We start from the raw sequence: 20,077 nt of genomic DNA on the forward strand, positions 1-20,077 counted from the left end.
GCTCCTGCAGAAGCTGGATGTGTACATATTGTCCATCTAGAATTGCCTGAAGTGAGTTTAAAGCGTAGCTAACGAGAAGTCACTCCTCCTCTGCTGCGCGCCCCCCACGCGCCCCCCACGCGCCCCCCACGCGCCCCCCACGCGCCCCCCACGCGCCCCCCACGCGCCCCCCACGCGCCCCCCACGCGCCCCCCACGCGCCCCCCGCCACCTTCTTTATAGACTGGAACATCCCTTCCCCCAGCCATCTGCACTGTCAACTCCCTGTGCAGGCTGAAGACTTTTCTTTTTCCTCTGTCAATTACTTGACTGCCTCGCTATGAAACAGAATAAAGTATGTCCACAATTTGGAATTATATTGCATATAAATGTCTGCATCTCAAGGCGCTGTACAGAAACGGTGCGTATTAACTTACAGAGAAGCAGTCGGCTATAGGCGGGGGGAAATAGTAAGATCTCTGCTGCTTCCTCCCCATAATGCATTGAATCGTTGCGATGTAACCTAAGATTTGTCTTTTTTATATACTGTGGTGAATGCTGAGACACTCACTTTCAGAGCCACAAGGTGGCCTGTAGATGGCAGTACAGAATTTGGGTGACTAACCTATGCTTGTGAGTTATTGAGTATGGGTGCTGTAGGTTTTCTCTCACGTACGCAGAAATACTCACATTAACTGGCCAAACATTCCAAAAACAGGACCCTCCTGAATAACTCGTGACACATCGATATGGTAACAGCTGTCTTAAACACTGCAGTGCTTGTGAGTCGTCAGCGAGAAACGCTTGGAGCAGCAATATTTGTGAACCCCTGCAGTGTGCTTTTAATTCTGAGGTTTTCTATTCCTTGGCTCTCTGCCATAGATGTGTCACTAAAGTTATAACGCATTTAAGATGAATCGTGTAGCAATATTTAAAAGTTAGCAAAACACCAGGACACATTTTGTGAACTTGAACTTTGGAGCATCACAGAATGAACCGATGTCACTTACTCATAACCTGTTCACGAGCCAGGGGATTCATTACATTTCGCACACGTGACCGTATTGCGTTATTATTGTGCACGCCAAATCGTTTATTCGTCTTCTAGGAGATGACCCTGATGGAGCTCACGTATTGGGTAAGGGTTGTATGTGAATGTCGCGGATGTGTCCCCCGACTTTTTCCTCTCTAACTCATGATTCGATGCACAGCGGCTGGGTGCAGCCAACATTTTTGCGTGATTCGTGAGTCGGGGAGGTTATGTGTAAACCCGCATCCTGATGTCACCCAATCGTCATGATTGGAGATGTTTGATTGACCGTATGTGTGCGTACTTTGCTGCCTTCTGTAAATTCTTACGTGACTCGATTCTGTCCCGTTCCATTGAAACGTAAACAGACAACAAGAAATTACGGCCCTACATTTGGAGGTTCGCGGCATGAGAATGCCACACCGTTTATCTCTTTAACAGCATGGCAGGGTTCTTTTTTGTACAAGTATGTGTTTGCAGCATGTGCCATTGAAAGTGATGACAATGCAATGCTGCAGCTACGCATCTCTTTCTTGTGATGAAGCCTGGCCATCGTTTCTTCGCTCGCTTAGGAAGTGAGTAGCTAGGGAATGGTAGCGGCTTGCTGTTGTCATACCAGTCATTTCGTTGTTTCTTTGTATAAACGTTTCCAACGCTTTTCCTAATGTGTAGCAGCCTCGTGGCTCGGGTTAATTCACCCCCTGCAATTTCACCCTCGCTGGGGGTAACTTTGCTGTCTTGTTCTATTTCCCTATCAGTTGCCTTCATCGGATATCTGTAGCATCATCTGCACTGGATGCAGGCCTCGGCCAAAGTAATTTATTAGCATTGCGTCTAGTTGATATTCTAAGCATGTCACATGGGCACTTTTATTCGCCACTGTATAGACACAAGGCTGAAGCGTTGCATAACATGCTGAAAAATGGTCCTGTAAAGTGAAAGTTAACATTTACAATGAAATACATGTAGATAATTATTTTATGCTCATGTGTGAAATCTTTATTGGCCACATTCAAAAGTTGAAAGACATTAACGATTTAAATAATATAACACCATTAATGTGGCTGAAAAATTGTAATAATTAGACAGAGAGGCGATATATATTGAAGGGTTATGTTTTTTCTTGCAGGATACTTCCATTCATAAACACAACTAATGTATTAATACCACGCAGTTAAACCATCCCATCTTGTTTTACTATCTTGCAGCAGTTAAGTTTACATTCAACCACGTATTTTAAAAAATGCATTTGTCCAGTTGGAACCATCCAATTTGTATAGGTAAGCTGAAAATGAGATCCTCTGTCCCCTTGCACAATATGTCTGCTATATATGTTCTACAAAGAAAGCAGGGTGGGTTGGCAGGGTAGTGATTATCATGCTGTGCTGTATTCCCGAGGAGGCAGGTTCAAATCTAAGTCTGATCAATTGAGCCTTAATAGGATTTTATACCCGGAGAGCACCTCCCCAGGCTTTCCTCCCATCCAAAGTCGCCACCTAAATAAAACCTGCGGCGCTGAACTGTCCATCTGGCTGCCTGCCACAGCGCTCGTCTGTCGATTTATCGTCGCTCTCATCTAGACTCATCATCGCCTAAAGTATTTTTTGAAATGTTTTTTCCACCCCTACAGACACTTTTCTCTCCAAGATGATAGCAAAGGATCTTGGTGTTGCTTGGCTGGAGGTTTTTCTTGGGGTCACCTTATTCAAAATTCGCCTGCAGTGCATGGGGATATCGCTGCCATCTCCCATGATCCTCCACAAGTGGATTGCGAGATTCTGTCATTTCAATGCTTAGAGGCAGAATGTTTTCTAAATTGGACGGTACTATTACTGCCGTGTGTATTTTATCACGGTTAATTAATGTAGTATTCAAATAATCACTCCACGATATGTATGGATATTTTTTTGCAGTGCATTATTTTTACAATGCAGATTACTAACCGGCTTGTGTTGTGACAAGAAAATTATGTTTTGCTCTAGTTTTGCCTTGTAAACAAGTTGAAGTGATCAACATAGGATTACAAAAGTGTGTTTTTGAAATTAATTTAATTCATCTTTCTGGTATTGCAATTCAGGAAGACAATTAACATGTCCAAACATGATTGTTATATTTCATTTGAAACTATCCAATGAAGATATTGCTGTTGGTACAAACATTAATTTGTGCCAAGTCTCCGTTGGTTGCTGGCAAATTTAATATGAATCTGTAGCAAGGGCCATGCTGGGCTATTACTTTAGAAGAGATGCACGCTTTAATGTTAGCGAATCTGTCTCTTATACATACGGCTTTTAAATAAAAAAAAACTTGCGTTTAAATTGAAATATTTTTCAGGGGTCAGTAACTCACTCTGAAGGTTGGCAGATTACCCGCTAAATATGCTGTAGGAGCAGTGTACTGGGCTGCATAGTTTTGATCTCGGGGCCAGGCATTTACGCGCACGCCAACAGCTCTGTACGTCATATTTATTGTGCCAGGATTGCAACTCATGTTGGTGTGGAATGCTTGACATGTTCAGCATCGCTCATTGCTGATGGGTCCCCAGAAGCCATGGACAGTCCATCCCTTCAGCGTGCAACTTCCCCCAATACTCGGCACACATTAAATGCAATTGTTCAAGTTACAAGTTCAAGCTTAGTTTGTTGAACCAGTTGAGAAATAAAGAGACCAGGACAGTCTCATTTACAAGAGTGACCCATGAATATTTCTATTTTTTTTTACCTGCACAGATGCACATTTTCCCAGCCAGTCTTTGGCAAGCATATTATTATTATCATTGCAGATTCACTTGTCGTTGTCAGCTTGACAGGTGGTACCGTGGCAAAAGAATTAGATTTGCAATCATGAGGTTGCGAGTTCAAACCATATTTTTCTATCATCCTTTTTAGATCAATTAAATGCATTCCACATGTGGGAGTTAACAGTCGTTGTCCTTTGGGATAACCCGTCATATTAACGTGGACTGTACATCAGCACTGTGCAAAGCTCATTTGACTTGTGCTGAGCTCTGTTTGTCTGGTGTCTAATCCAGGTGCTCTGTCTCTACAACGTATTTTGGGATAACTACAGAGCCGTGTGATGGTGATACAAGACCCTGGTCAACGAGTGCAAGAACAAAATAAAATAGATCACGATGTGACTTTACCGAAATAACCAAAGAGTATGGATTCCTGCAGTCACGAAAGCTTCAAATCAAGATTGAGTGCAAGAACGTTAGGTGATAAAAAATATCTCTTATTTATTTTGAAGCCAATCAAATGCTATTGTGGAAAGAAATATGTTGCCGGGTGATTGCTTTGGTCACTTAGATGCAATGTCATGGCATTTTGGCATGATTTCCAATCTTTGAGTATTCCGCAGTCTGCTTGCAGTGCCCAGCAATCACAAGTCAAATTCCCAAAAGTTGATCGGATGTCAGCACAAGCAGTCCTGAGCATGTGATTTTCTAGCTGTCTGTACTCAAACAAAAGATGACATTTTTCGTGAACTTTCGTTTGGTTTAGAAAACAAGTACACGGTATTATGAGTTTACTCTTGAAACTAAACAGTTTTATTTACCAAGGAAAGCCCACTGAGCTATTTGTGATTTTTCAGAGGTGACCTGGACCACGCATGATAGCTTATCCAAGTGTCTTATATCATCATCACACGTGGGGAATTTATAGAAACGGCCAAATAAACATACCTACTATAATCACCCAGGAATGTCCTTAATGCTCGTGACGTCACTCCACATCGACCATCTTCCCTCATTAATATTCGTGAGCAGGTGATGTCACTCAATAGGGAGCACTCCCACTCACTAATAATCATGAGCAAGTGACGTCACTCCACATCGAACAGCTCCCCTCATTCATAATGATGAGTGGGTGACGTCACTGCATGGAGAAACCCCCCTCATTAATAATCATGAGCAGGTGACGTCACTCCATCGAACAGCCCCCCTCATTAATAATCATGAACAGGTGACGTCATCCAAACGGACACCCCCCACCATTAATAATAATTAGCAGGTGACGTCACTCCACATGGGGGGCGAGGCGCCTCCTCCCCCCTCCTCGGCGTCAACTTACAACCCTCACGACAAAGGCAGAACCCTCACAGCATGCGATCTCCGTCACGCTGTTGAGACATAAAAGTAAAAAGGACGTCGTGATGAACAAGGGATTATAACCTTAAAATGAAATAGGTCTCTGTCACCGCGGCCCTTACAAATTGCACACGCATTGATGCAATGAATATCACGTCGTGGTCTGCTTTTCGCTTGCAAGTTTCAGATTTACTGCAATACACCCGTCCTTGGATGGGCAAAAGGCTAGTAAAGACATGTTTATAAATGTGGAGGGCAAAACCAGAGTACCCAGAGAAAAATCCATGCGACCACCATGGGGAGAGAGCTTGCAAACTCCACATATACAACAGGCATCGTCAGGGTCAGGATGGAATCAACGACCTCCTGTGCACCAGGCGAGGGAGACGACACCACCACGGCTCCCCTCTCACTTGCACACAACCTCGTCCCTACGTACTCTTGTCTGCATGTACACCTGCAGCTGTGTGTGTGTGTGTGTGTACGCTCGCGCACAAATATGGATCTATACAAATCACCCATAAAACAAGTGCATTCATTCATTGTTTACATGACTACAAGAACAAATGTCCCCCTTTTGTAGATATTGGTCTTGGCCCTCCCCCGCCCATGACGAACCAACCCAGACTGTTGGGGAAATTTCTGTAATTCAGCGTCTCTCAAGGCTGGCGTGGAGAGCGAGGGGGTGTGGGCAGCACGTCCACCTGTGTTTTACCAGTGCTGATGTTTACACATCGCACAAGGTACTCGTTTAAGGACGAGTGTACCTAGGGGAGGACCGGGGCCAGTTGAGATTTGTTAGCTAGCATTGCTGGGTTTAGAATTCGGCCTCAGGGGTTTGTAGCGCAGTGAGACACTCCACTGTCTCTCCTCAAGCACACACAAAGATCTCCCATATAGTCTTAAAATACTGTATGGACAAGTGCTGTTAGAATGCCCCTACGGAGGCCTGCGTGGCATGCCAGGGGGTGGGTGGCTCGCACCATGCCCCCAACCCGCATTTGTCTGCCGAGTGGCGATGATGTTGACACACCGCACCAGGTACGACTCTCAAGCACCCCCCCCTCCGTCCTCACACAAACACACTGATTACAGAGCACCGAGATTGTTGGTGTGACTGCACACGGGTTGTACAGAATGCGATGGTTTCACCCTATCAAAGGCACCTTCAGTGTTTGCGTGCTGTGTGACATGTTATTTAATTCACACGTGATGGAAGAAAAGCACCAGCAAGGGTGAGCTTCTGTAGGGTTTCAGTCCTCTTATCAAATAATGAAAACAAATTTTTTTTCTATCCCTAATGGTATAATCTATAATTAAAGAATTATAATTCGACAACAATTTGACGAGTTGATAAAGCTACTATACAAAAACAAAGATCCCCCATTTAGCCTTTACAGACTGTTGGGGCAAGTGCTGTTAGTGAGCACCTATGAAGAATGGCATGCGCACGATGGAGTGGGTGACCTGGCCACCTTTATCACCCTAATTTGCGGCTGAGGGAAGGCCCAGGACTGGTTCATATCATCGTTTATGCTGTTGGCCGCGAGTGGGAATCGAACTTTGGTCGCCAGGTTCTTGGTGCAGTGCGCTAACCGCTACACTACCGCTCCAAAATAAAGCTACACACACTCAAACTACTATTTAAACTATTTTTATTTCACCAGATAAAGCCCACTGAGCTATTTGCTCTTTTTCAGAAGTGACCTGGCCACAAATGATAGCTCAACAAAGTGGCTTATTGTGGGGAAATGTATAGCAGTCAAATGCTGTAAACGCACGTTTTAAAATGTGGGAGAGAAATCCCGGGGGACCCGGAAAAAAACGACGTGACCAGGGGGAGAACATGCAAACTCCAAATATACAACAGGCGTTCGGATCGGGATCGAACCCACGACCCCTATATCTATACCAGGCGAGGTAGTTAACATCTTGCCACAGTGGTGCCCACACACACACTGACTCAGCTCTACGCCTATGCTTGTCCACCATGGCATGGGCGACACGCATTGCATGGCGATACGAGAGAGCCGCAGCTGCTGGCCAGTGTCTTGGGTGTGATTGTTTCTAATGGTTCTGCCATGTGCTGTTGAATTCACATTCTCCTGTTCGCTTCTTAGCACGTTGAGATACTGTATTTTACAGATTTGTTGTTGTTTTATCTCACGAGTGCACGTGTACATGTATGTTGGACTTCTTTCGCACTGTACGTATACAACCGTGTTAATCGCAGGTACAGGTAATGACAACAAACTAAGCGCTGAAAGCAGTTATAAAGAAATGAGGTTTCAATCGAGATTTGAAAGTGCAAGCTCTAGTGGCTGCCTGATATTGGCTGGAAGAGCGTTCCAGACTGCCGCAGAAGAACAAAGGCCGCAGAAACAGCGAGGATTATGCCTATTACCGCAGTTACCTCAATCAAACTTCATGTAATACATTGGATTTTTAATCATTGGACATGAACATACGGTGTACTGTATATATGTATCAGTTGAAATGAAGGTAAACATTGACATTGGTTTTTGTTGTGGCTGTGATCAAATTACGTTTTGCACGGTGGGATTTTTTCTGTATTTAGTCCGGGAATATAATTTTTATGAATTAATTTACATTCTTTTTTTCTTGCACATTTTTCAGAACATTTTGTCATTTTTTTGAGTTCGCTGGATATTTTCTTGCTTTCACCCACCATCACAATGATCTGTCTATATTAATAGTCAGTATATATATTAATAGATCTGTATATATGTATTCCTGTAGTGAAGCAGCATTGGTGCAGTGGTTAATTCACTCTGCTATAAACCCAGCAACCTGAGTTCGATTCTTCACCACAGTTAAAATCAGTGGTGAACCGGTCATGAGGCCCCCCCCGATCACCAACCAACCAACACTGACTGGCGTGATGAAGTACGGTCAGGTACAGTCAAACACTCCCCTGCATGACCGGAATGACATGGTGAGGCATTCATTATAAAGTGGAATACTAGGGGGCTGTAATTATATGCATATATATTTCCCACAGGTTTCCCTTGCTAATGGGACATGTTGCCTAAACGATGTTTCACCCAGTTGAAATCATGGAACTTGCTCACCGTAAAACAAATCGCCCAACTTTGTGCTCCAAGCCCAATTTCCCCCGTACCATTGCTTTAAAAATGAAAGCCGGCGGAGAAGACGAAACGGGTGGGAGGCGTAAACCTGCGCACCCCAGGCCCCACCCTCTGTCCCCTTCACCACGGTGTCGTCGTGTGCTTTGCTTCTGACGGCGCGGTGAAATTGAGGTCAGGTAGCGGTGATCTCTCTTGGAGGTGTTGCCTGGGCCGCGCTCGTCCAGCCATGGCACGGCACGTCGCGTGCCGTGCCGTGAGGCGCTAAACCCGCGCCCTGCGACGACGCGTCGGTAAGCGCAGGCACAGCATGAACGGCACAGAATATGCCCGTCATTCGCCACGCACGTTGCAAAGTGAAGTGTGATGGCTCGGCAGCACGCTGCAAGTGTGTGGATGCGGAAAGGGCAGCCACAGACCACGTTGAGTTTTGTTGATTGGAAACTGATTTCTTTATTATTGCTTTTTGTGTTTTAGTTTGTTGTCCTTCCCCCCGCACCTGCGATTAGCACTGTCGGCTGCGTATGGTGCGAGAGTAGTTCTACCTACATACACAGGCTACCCTGACTGCTCCAACCTCAGCATCTAGCAGTTCTTCATCTTCTCTTCATGAGCCATGATCAATCCATTGCTGGATGAAGGCCTGCCCCAGCCATCACCACCTCTCACGGTCCCATAATATGACAATGTGACAAATCAATTTTGAGTAAATTGTTGTGGTCGTGATGTGGGCATTGAATTGTGAAGTCCATTAGTTATGATATATGAAAATAGTAACATGTATACTTCGGCTAAATCCGAGCAGACGAGATGAAAACATTGAAACGCGGAAAACAAGACAAAAGAGAAAGATTAGTCAAGAAACTATGAAATGTGATGAAAATAAGGATCAATTATTGTATCAAATGCTGATTTGAAATCTGATAATTCATTGAATCGGGGAGGAAGGTGAAACGTGATAACCTGAGCAGTCGTGCTGCCCGTTTCTAAAAGCAGACAGATCATTATTGTGCATTAAGATGCAATGTGGCAGATACTGAACTTTTCCGAAGTTGATAGGCTGCCTGGCTCATGTATGGAAATTCGATAAAAACTGCTCCTCAAGGAAGGACCCATACATCCCAAATCTAACCTCCACGCAACAGTCTTGAGACTAGAAAGTTAGGGCCTTCTTGCAACTGAAGGAAACTAAAACACGTGTATGGATTATGTAACGTTTTTCAACATGTGTTTGTCCTCCAAAGTATTTCATTAGCAGTACAGAAGCTGACGGGTGGCAGTTGGGGCAAAATGTGTTTGCTTATTTGAAAACGGTCCTTTAGCATGGTTTATGTCTCAAAGTTTTGAATGACCCTTTGATCAATTTGGACAGTTTTCTCTACGGTGTGACCCTGATTGCAACACCACTTTACCGTATGTTTTAAATCATCTTAACGAGTGTTATCGTGACCCCTTGTTACGGACAGACCAACAATGCGAGTGCATTAATACTTTCAACTCGAGTTGGAAAGCATTAAGCAGTGGAGCCATCGCCAGATCAATGAGCTATGTTCCTGCACAGTCACATGCCCCTCCTTGCCTCAGCCGCTCGTGCCAAGGCTGCCTCCCTGCATAAACGCAACCATCGCTGACGAGAGAGGCCATCTGTTACTCGTCCAGACATGTTACGTGATGCTACCGGCATGGTAAGAGCAGCCCGTACACGTCTCCAAAGCGAAATGATCTCGAAATGCCCGTGCACGCTAGGTTCGGAGAGTTTGAGCAAGCACGTAACATGATGCTTGCCGAGGTCTCTGTCTGTGCCTGTTTCATACTTGCGTGCAGCCAGATGGCTCGTTGGAGCACTGCTATCTTGCAGTCAGAAGGTCCACGTGTTGAAATTCGAGTTGGGAATTGACCGAACCCATCATCTACCCGGCACCCAAACATGTTGCACTACCTTCGTGAGAAGTCACCAGCAACTATTTTACCGAGTAAGGCTTTCTAAGCTATTTAGCTATTTTTCAGAAACGACCTGGCCACAAATGATAGCTCACGACCTGGCCACAAATGATAAGGACGTCATGAACAAGGGATTATAACCTTTAAATGAAATATGTCTGTGTCACCGCGGCCTTACAAATTGCACACGAGTGGATGCAATGAATATCACGTCGCGGTCTGCTTTTCGCTTGCAAGTTTCAGATTGACTGAAATAAACCCGTCCTTAGACGGGCAAAAGGCGAGTAAAAATATAACATTTCTCTGATGTCTTATTGCGCAGCGGTAATTAGATCGGTAAAGATGTCACAGCTGGACCAAGGCGACGCTGTCATTCGGCTCTTGCGAGATTGGGGCGTGACGTCGGCTCGGTCACGGCTGCTGCTTGACCTGGTGACCTCACGGCCGGGTCGAAGTCACGTCTGTTCGGCGCCGTCATCAGAAGCTCTTAATTTTCTCCTTGGTCAATAACATCGACGCGTTGCCAATCCCGTGCGGTCAGGTCCCCGTTCCGCACTTCGCCATGAGTCTGGCCGTTCGCTGTGCAACGAGGAAGGGACAATAAATCCATGTCATTTAATTAGAACATTAGCTTCCGAACACACGTCAATAGTATTGCGGATGTTTTCGGGTTTTACCACGTGTCGTTCGGCACTACAGCTGACGTTTGGGAAAGTTCCTGAAGAAGCTCCCAGCAGTTGGAGTGAAACGTCTGACATTGTGCCGAACAGCACACAGTATGACCCTGAGAGCTACATGTCAATATTTTCTAGTGTTGACTAAAATGTTCACATGAAGGTGGCTTCGTTGTGAAACATACAGGGTGCGTTAAAAGTGTTGTTCTGTTACGGAGACACTGATCCTTGCTTTGGAAATGTCATCAAATCAGAATCAGAATATGTATTCATACTGGAGGAATCCGATGAGCTATGAAGCTCTTTCACAGGTATCCAGTAGGACATCACCACCTCAAACCATGCTCTTTATCTTGTAAAAAAAAGTGCATATGTTTACTTTGACATAAGTTTGTAGGTGTAATCAGAATTGTTCACAATAAAAACTGAAGAGAAATCACGTACACAAACAAACTAAACTTTGACAAATTACAATCGGCTTGAACTGTGGCCTTGAAGCAGTTTTTTTTTTATTGTGCCCCTGGAACATGCAGGTTCTTTCCCTGTTGCCAGACTGGCAAGAGTGATTTATCAGCGAGCCGCTAACTCGTGGACTTAAACTGCTCCCTCGTACAATACCTTCGGGCACCGTGCTCTCAGCATTTTTTAGGGTGTACATTTTTCTTTGCTAGTCCCCAACGGACTTTTTGGCAGAATGGATTTGAGAGCCTTGGCACGAGGGGCAAGGCCGTGCCAAACGCATTGTGGGGCTATTGTTCGTGGAGCTTTCCTCGCTTGTTTAGATCTCTTTACTCGTTTCTTTTTACCCCCTTCAGTCAGTATTCTGTCATTGGAAACGTGTCTTCCATCATCGGCAGCAGACCGGCAACAAGACCTTGCCACCTCAGCGGCTGCAAAGCTTGCACACGTATTATTGGTGTCCCACCTTTGTGCTGAGGCTAAGGAAATATTGGAGACGCGAGTTCGCCCAGAAAACAATCAACGTGTTGACCGCGTATCGTGTAGAAACTGTCCTGCCATGTGCATTGGTGAAACTCGGAAGAGGCTGGCAGGCAGATTCGTGAAAGTGTCACCATTGCTGATCTCACTAAAACCAGTCGCCAAACATTTTAAATTCACAGCACAAAGACAAAGATCCCTCATATAGTAGGGACAAGCGCTCTTAGGTAGCATCTATGAAGGTCTGCAATGTACACAGTTCAGATAATCGTCACTGGTGTTGGCTGTGGGAATCGAACTCGGGTCGATTGTTTAGTAACGTGGCGCACTAATGTCTAAACTACTGCTCCACAGCCTCTTGGATGTGACAATTTGTGGCCTGTTATCCAGCTTGACTGAGTTGTTCTACTGCAGACAAGCAAGACTCATCTGGAGGCTCTGAACCAACACATAACCTAGCCTTAATGCAGATATTGATCTCCACTAACTACTTGTATAGCAAATATCTTCACAGACAACGCATGCTGGTTCAATGCCAGCATAGCTGCCCGTGCTAACATATCTCTCTCCCCACCCATCCATGGCACTGCAACCCTCTGGAAAGTTTCATGAATGGAGGAAAAAAGTCACCTTCCCATTCATCAGGACCTCACTAACGTCCCTCATCATTGCTTGAAGTTACACAAGCCCTTTTAGACCCATGTGCTTAACTTTAAACAATATGAATTCATATTCTTTGGGTCTTTCAGTAAAGTCACGTAGATAGAAAAATAATAATAAATATCTCTACGTTTCTATCGCAACACAAGCAAGCGTCATCAAGTGATATATTTTTTCTCCTGATGACGATTGTTTGTGTTGCGATCAAAACGTAGTGATATTTTTTTTTTCTATCTACGTGACTTTACTGAAAAACCCAAAGAATTTGAATTCCTGCAGTCACGAAAGCTTTAAGTCGAGATTTAATATGAATTCAACCCCAATGAAGGTTGGAAAACTGAATGGAGTTCAAAAGAACTCACAAACAAACACCTTGTGAAAGACCCAATGCAGAATATCCCTGGTTTTGATCTTGCATGAAGCTCATGGCCCACTCTAAACCGCATCCACAAAAACCATTGCAGATGCGGGATACCTGATCTAGAAGTTTAAAGTTAAAAACTCCCCAGTGTGCGACTGTGGTCATCCAGAACAGGCCATACACCATATCACGACAATGCCTGCTCCACAAATACGACGTAGACATCGCAGCAATACACTCCACTACTCCTGACGCTGCTGTCTGGCTTGGCCACTGTTAATGTGAGATTGTAGTTGTTGCTCTGCATCTACATCAGCAGCCACACGACAAAGAAGTGCCATGTGGGCTAGGTTCGGTTTCACGACCCATGTATGTGTCTGCACATGTGGCATGATATACATTTTTAAAGCAGCAATTGTCATTCCACATAAATACATTTGCAGGAATGCAGGTTGCACTTACGATCTAGGCCCTTTATCTTCTGAAGCCTTTTATCATCAAAGGGCTTATTACATCCAATAGTCACATTTAGTCAACTGTTAGACCCACTGAATGGGATGTCAACGCTTGATGCAACTCTGTGCACTTTTCAGACAAGATGAACTTGAACTGTTTTTGTGTAAAGCAAAATTGATCTGATAACACGCACTACGCAATCACGCCAACCAAGATTATTTCAGTTGATCTTTCTGTAGAAATAAAAAAAACATACCTTGAAACTAAGGTGACTGCTAAAAGGACATTAAATCGTGATGAATGCGCTTACTAACGATATTGAAAGTTTGATGATTTTGGAAGGTGATGTATGACTAATGCAATGAACTGTGAAATGTTTAATTGTAACACTGAATATTTTAGATGTGTAATGTAGTAACTTGGCGGGAGACGACCTTACGGGTAGCACACTCTCTATTTACACCAACTTATATTACACGGGTGGCTAATCTGCAGCCTAACCCACGGGGTTCCCCTGGCTACACCCACACGGGCTCTTACGCCCCGTAGCTTCTCGGAACCCACCCGGCTGGGGTGTCCGTCTCGACTCTGGGTCCCACAGCCTCGTCCCACATGGACGTCAGACCACGGGTCCCACAGTCTCGCCTCCGAGCCACACAGGGTCCCGGCCCTTACAAGGACAGCGGAACTAGGGGTCTCAGGGCCCTACCTCTTCAACTCCGTCTTCGATCTTCCACTGGTTAACCACTCCCCGAGTGCTCCCGCGCGTCCCCCTTTATAGTCCCTCATGCGGACGTCGCTGAGAGCACCCACCCCAGTTGACCAATCACCGCGCGCTGCCCACGATCCTATTTCCCACCTTGTGTCAGCGCGCACAACCACGCACCCCGCGCCGCCCCGTGATCTCTCACTGTCGGCGCGCGTCACCACCACCACTACAGATGCACACTGGGACATTTTGCTTCGTTGTGGTAGTTTTAAGTGGTCCTCATGAAAATTTGCTCAAACAAGACCGTAGCCGTATAGATTTCAGACCACCAGGGACCACCCACGTGAGACCTACTCCATACAAATAGTGCTTCCAAATATGCAGGAGCCGTGTATTTCACAGGTAGGCACACAGGGAACATGCTGTGACATTACATTAATTAAATAAAGCATTTATGTCGGGTTTAGAGCAAAGCGTTTTGCTGCAAAGTTTGTAAAATGTGTGATGGAGTGAAATTTGAAAACAATTTTTCTTACATGACCTGCACCCTTTGTGTTCTCAAATGTTTTGTTATTGTTAACCTCATTACTCCCAGGGCCAAATATTCTCAAATAATGTGCACGAGTTGTTGGTGAACATTAATCAATCACCCACATTCACCTTCGAGGCCACTGTGTGCATCCTCGTGGATCCAGCTGTTTGTAAACATCCACATTCTAGAAAATGGCAACCAGGTTGTTTATACACCAATTAAAGGTTACGTTGTAAATTATGATTTGTTTGTCAATAGGTCAACGGTACAATAAGTCACATTACTCGGCTAGCACACACAAAGCTTTAATGTAACGTGTACTAATGAGGAGTCAATGCATTATCATTGTGCACTGTGACTGCCTTCAACTAAGAAGATGTATAGCTGCAGTGTTTGTTTTTCTGCTGTGTAATCTGGAGGTTCGTTTTATTGCCCATAAGCTATAATACTTAGAAGTTCAGCACTTGTATTGTTATGCAAGGCATCCTTAGTGTCCACAATGAAAGGCAACCTATTACACCGGCCCTTTAGTCCATTCAATGCTTTCCAAACTGCCTGTACATCATGTGTGACATCGCTCTTGTACTCAAAACCATTCAATATACCTACCTTCGCTTTGCAATCTCACCTTCTCACAGTGGTGTGATGAGGAGTGAATGGAAGTCCTAGCTGTTTGTTTTGTCTGTCTGGGATGATATCCGCATGCCAGTGATCCGGCACTTTGGACGCCAAGGTTAGAGGATTGTGTGTATCTGTTACGCTTGAAGGTTCCCAGGAGATGGCAGTACAGCAAATTGGTTTGTGAACCCCATTTGTTCAGAACTTTTCAGTGTATGTGTGAATTTTCAGTGGATTTTCTGGTTTTCGATGCATGACCCTTCCTGAAAAGATTATTGAGTTTCGGTGACAATATAACATTATTCCTATTAAGCTATCCAAAATAGTAAGGAAACGTAGCAAGGATATTTTTGTCCAATTCCTTAATGAGTTGTTTTTTTGCATGCTGGAGGAAACCAGTGTCTCGAGAACACGCATGTGTGTGATGGATTAACTCTCAATTTTAAGCGCACAGTGAGGTTTACCATACTCCCTATGCATGTGCAGTGTAATGGATCACTACGGCGCGTAGCGCCAAGTGCCATAGTAATGGGCGCAGAGGCTAACACACCGTGCAGTACCAGTGGGCCAAAGGTGAACGAGGGGACACGGGAAGAGTAGCTGAGAAACGTCTGGAGAGTTCCAGAAAGGGGGCGTGGTTAAGGGCGGAGCCAGAGAGGGAACAGATGCGGTGTAGCCTGGAACCGTCGGGAATATTCCAGAGGTGGGCGCGGCCGAGGGTGGAGCCACGCCGAGAAGGATAAAAGGGGAGCTCCGATCGTATATCGGGGCTGTCTGCAGGTGAAGTGGAACCCAAGTGCTACATCTATGACATCGTGGGTCAGACAGCACGCTGGCTAATCTGACCCGGTTATAGTTATCCCGCATACAAGAAGAATAGGTGTATTATGGTCCTATGTGTAACAAGAGTGAGAGATAGGTGTATTTAGTCCCGTGTGTAACGGTGTTACGTAATTATAGAATAAACGCTGTTGCCTCCTAAATAGTGTCTCTGAAATCACTCACTCCACATGCAGTTTTGACTCCCACTTGATAAAAGCACACTCAAGACCTACCTCCACTCTATGAACGTCATATCGAGTCTCGGAATCCATTGTTTGGCTTCAACATTTCACCTTCTATTGTGGTATTACATTGGCACAGCAGTTTTGTATAAACAGTGTTTATAAATCCACCGGTGTATCCTCAACGTCTATTATAAAATGATACTGCTTATATGTCAAAGGTACTAAAATAATAGGAAACTTTAAACAAATGTATGCTGAAAAAGGGCATCTGGCCGAAAGGATGGTATGATTTTTTTGCAATATATTTTCATTTTAACTAACAGACGGTGTTAATAAAAACTTGGTGCTACACTTATCATGCATGTACATTGAACTTATTTCGCACCGCACAAAGGTAGCCAACCATGCAGTATTGTTTGTAATAATACCTGATTGACAATCAAAATGTTGTCAGTGGCTGTCTCAGCCCATCATTCCATTGTGGTTGATAAAATAAAACCAATTTGTGTGAAGTCAACATTGTTCATTCTATTCACAATATAATTTTTTAAACTAAGGGAATGTGGAATTTCCACCACTGGCTTCGGCCCACGGATAGACAAGAGCACTGCCGAATGCTTGTTTAAATTGCCCGTTCCTCTGATTAGTTTGGTTGGCTATGTACGGTGCAAAACAAGCTCAATATACATACATGCGTAAGGCATAAATGTATATCCCATCAGCTTCTTGCATCACGCATGCACAACAGCAAGTGCACAAATATTCACGGCCTGAACGGTAGGTCAGGCGCGAAAAATTCCCCTGGGGGTCCAAAAGCGGAGCCATCAACAATGACATTGATCGCGTTAAAGTAGTAAAGCAAGGCCACGGCCGTGCACCGCAATGTTTGCTGTCAAGCCAGCCATTGCGGGGTAAGAGTTAAACACGGCGACGTGTTGGAGCAGGGGGTGCGCGAGAAAAGGCCACGTGGCCTTGATTGATGTGAAAGCGTCGCGGTAGGTAACGCGGCCAGCGCGTGGATCCTCCGCTCCTGGCGGACTACCGCTACCGCGTGCGACGTGAGCCGTTGACCCGTGTGCGCCCGGACAGTTGTGAACGTCAGGGCTGTGGGGCAGCTGCTGCCAGCTGCTACTGTTGTGGGATCCAAGTAGTGCCACTCTTTTTTCCCCCCAAAAGTATTTTACTGAACGAACGATTCAAGTACACACAGAGGGCATGTATGGGAAATGACACCGGTGTAGACACAATGCAAAGTACAATGATTATTACCAACGTTTTGTATTTGTAACCTGTCTATGCCATGTGTTTCAATAAACTCTACATCCCTGGGGTCGGATAACACTCTCTCAGGGGCGAATGGGGTAGGGGCATGCTGGCACTTTCACATACTGCTGCTGTCAACTGCTGGTGCTGCTTCATACCCTTGCTTTTTATATGACATGTCCAGTGCCAAGTCGTCATCGAAAATAATGATTTGCGCGTTCAATAGAAGGGTGCTGTAACAATGTGGGTGCTTCATAGCGATGCACCTTAACATCGCCACAAAGCTCTGGTGAATGCTCCGAATCTGTTTCGCTTTGAAGATTTGAAGAAAACGATTTGTTTATATAGACAGAAGTGTGTAGAGGAGTTTCCATGAGTGGTGTGGTTTAAACTGTTATGATCAAAAATGACTTGGATGTCCTTTCTCAAGTATTTGTCTTAATTGGGTGTCAGTGTGGCTCGGTGGTGATGCGTTTGTGCTTCACAAGAACAGTTTCTTGGTTCGATTCCCAACTGAGGGTCCTTTCTGCGTGGAGTCTGTATGTTCTCCTGTTCTGCATGGGTTTCCCCCAGGTTCTGTTTTTACCCATGGCAATTTTCCTTACAATAAAACTGGCATTTGCAATACATCTCAATGCTAAAACATTACCTGCAAATTATTCAATTTGGATTGAACTTAGAAAAATCGCTCCCTTCTGCAAAAACTCATCAGAACCCTCTCTTTTAAAAGTGTTGAGACTCGGGGAGGCTTCTCCTGGTAAAAAAATAAAGCAAATAAATAATAAATCACGTGTATTCTTGATGGCTATCGTTATTGAAGATGTTTTCCTTTGTACAAATAGACCCAACGGGGTAATGTTGTGTCTGACAAGAAAATCTGCTTTCGTTTGGTAAAAAAATTACACGAAAAACCATGCTGCTTTCAGCATGCAAATGGAGGCGGGATGTCAATAAAATGGTGAAGCCGCCCCTCCCCTTTACAGCATTTTGCAATAGCAGTAATGTAGAGCGTGTTGGATCTCAATTGAAGTCACTTGTTACACATGTAGTCTTTCAAATCCTTCCGAGCCGTTGGCTTGTTTCCCCCCAGTGACAGGCCTCCGAATCCATCTTGTATGAGGTTGTAATGCTGAGATGGTGTTTGATGTGTGTGAATGTGCCTCTTTAGTTACATTTATTTATTCTTTTATTTTCACATTTTGCTTTAAACTTGCATTGCGTAACCAAACTGGGATTCGTCATGGAACATGTGACACGTCTTGATTTTAAGTTTTCGTGACTGCAGGAATCCATAATCTTTGGTTCTTTTGGTAAAGTCACGTAGGTACAAATATAATAGATCGCGACGTTTCGATGGCAACACAAGCAACCTTCATCGGGTGAGACAAACACAGCAGCAGGAGTTCTGCTGCTGCAGCTCTCCTGCTGCTGTGCTTGTGTCACCCGATGACGGTTGCTTGTGTTGCCATCGAAACGTCGCGATCTATTATATTTCTATCTACGTGACTTTACCAAAAGAACCAAGGAGTATGTGACGCGTTCCTCGATGCGAAGGTTTCTAAAGCACTCTGTGCAGGCACTTTCAATGATTTCTTACCAGAGGCAGTTTACAAGCTTCTGGCATGGCCGACATTTCTGTGCACGAATCAAATAAAGTTTAGGGAGCCTTAATGACACGAACAAACGTATCCGTAGAAGTCGCTTCAAAGTAAGCGATGAAGCATCGGTGTGACTTCAAATACATTTCTGCACAAATGTCGCGCAGACATTGTTCACCGAAACCTTCAGTTGCATAAAAAAACTAATCCGAGTAATAAAAGTTTACACTTTAGTGCAGTACATTTTTATGGCATTCAGTGGCAGTTCCAAACTCTTGAATGAAGAGACAACTAAACCACATCACCTGCTGTGATGGGAAGTGACAGGAACGAGCGATTTGCTGGCATTGTGGAAGCATAGGAAAGTGAGTCGGTGCTCTGCTCGCAAATGAGCCTTGGTGTCTCATTTATGTGTTTGGGCAGAAAAAGTTTCCAACGATATTTGGTGACAAGTTCCCAAATCCTTATATATTTTTCTGCAGATAATAAAGACATCTGATCAAATACTAGATAAAATTACTTTTCTAATGACACATGCATCGCATCTGAGATCTGCTGGCATTCAGTGAGAACTCCCAACGTTGTCATTATGTTGATGAAATTCATGAAGCCATCGCCTTCCTGTTCCATTTGTTCAATACTTGGGACGATGATACTCTTTAGTTCGTTTCGGTAAAGTCACTTAGGTAGAAATGATGATAACCTAGCGAGAAGAGATAGCCCATGGTCAAGAATGACAGAATGGCATTCAAGGAATGGAACGCGACTGAGAAGATGGAGCGATGAAATTTGCATGTGTGCAGGTCCTAAGTTCATCCAGCATGTTATCTGAATAGTCAAATATATAATCAAATATTTTCATTGGTACAGTAATGTGTTATTTAAAGCATGGAATATCCCAGCTGTAATTATACATATATTTTTAACGCTTTACAACTACGGTTGAAAGCCTTTATACATGAGCTCTGTTCGTCTGTCTTGTCCATCTGTTTGTAATGTCATGACTATAACTCTCGTGAAGATGATCCCACACGAACCAAACTTTACTACAAAGTTTTCTTGCTGTCAGGAACTGGCCCAAGAGAAAACCGACCACATGGATGAAAGGACTGCC

General features: G+C 44.4%; 1 protein-coding gene across 2 annotated transcripts in view; it reads left to right on the forward strand.

Annotated features, from left to right (window-relative positions):
• Window positions 1–20,077, forward strand: part of SLC38A12 (solute carrier family 38 member 12) — a 248,052-nt gene that overhangs the window by 30,297 nt on the left and 197,678 nt on the right. The gene's annotated exons all lie outside the window — the stretch shown is intronic.

The sequence above is a fragment of the Lampetra fluviatilis genome, chromosome 35, assembly GCF_964198595.1.
Source record: "Lampetra fluviatilis chromosome 35, kcLamFluv1.1, whole genome shotgun sequence".
In the NCBI taxonomy this organism is placed as follows: Eukaryota; Metazoa; Chordata; class Hyperoartia; order Petromyzontiformes; family Petromyzontidae; genus Lampetra; species Lampetra fluviatilis.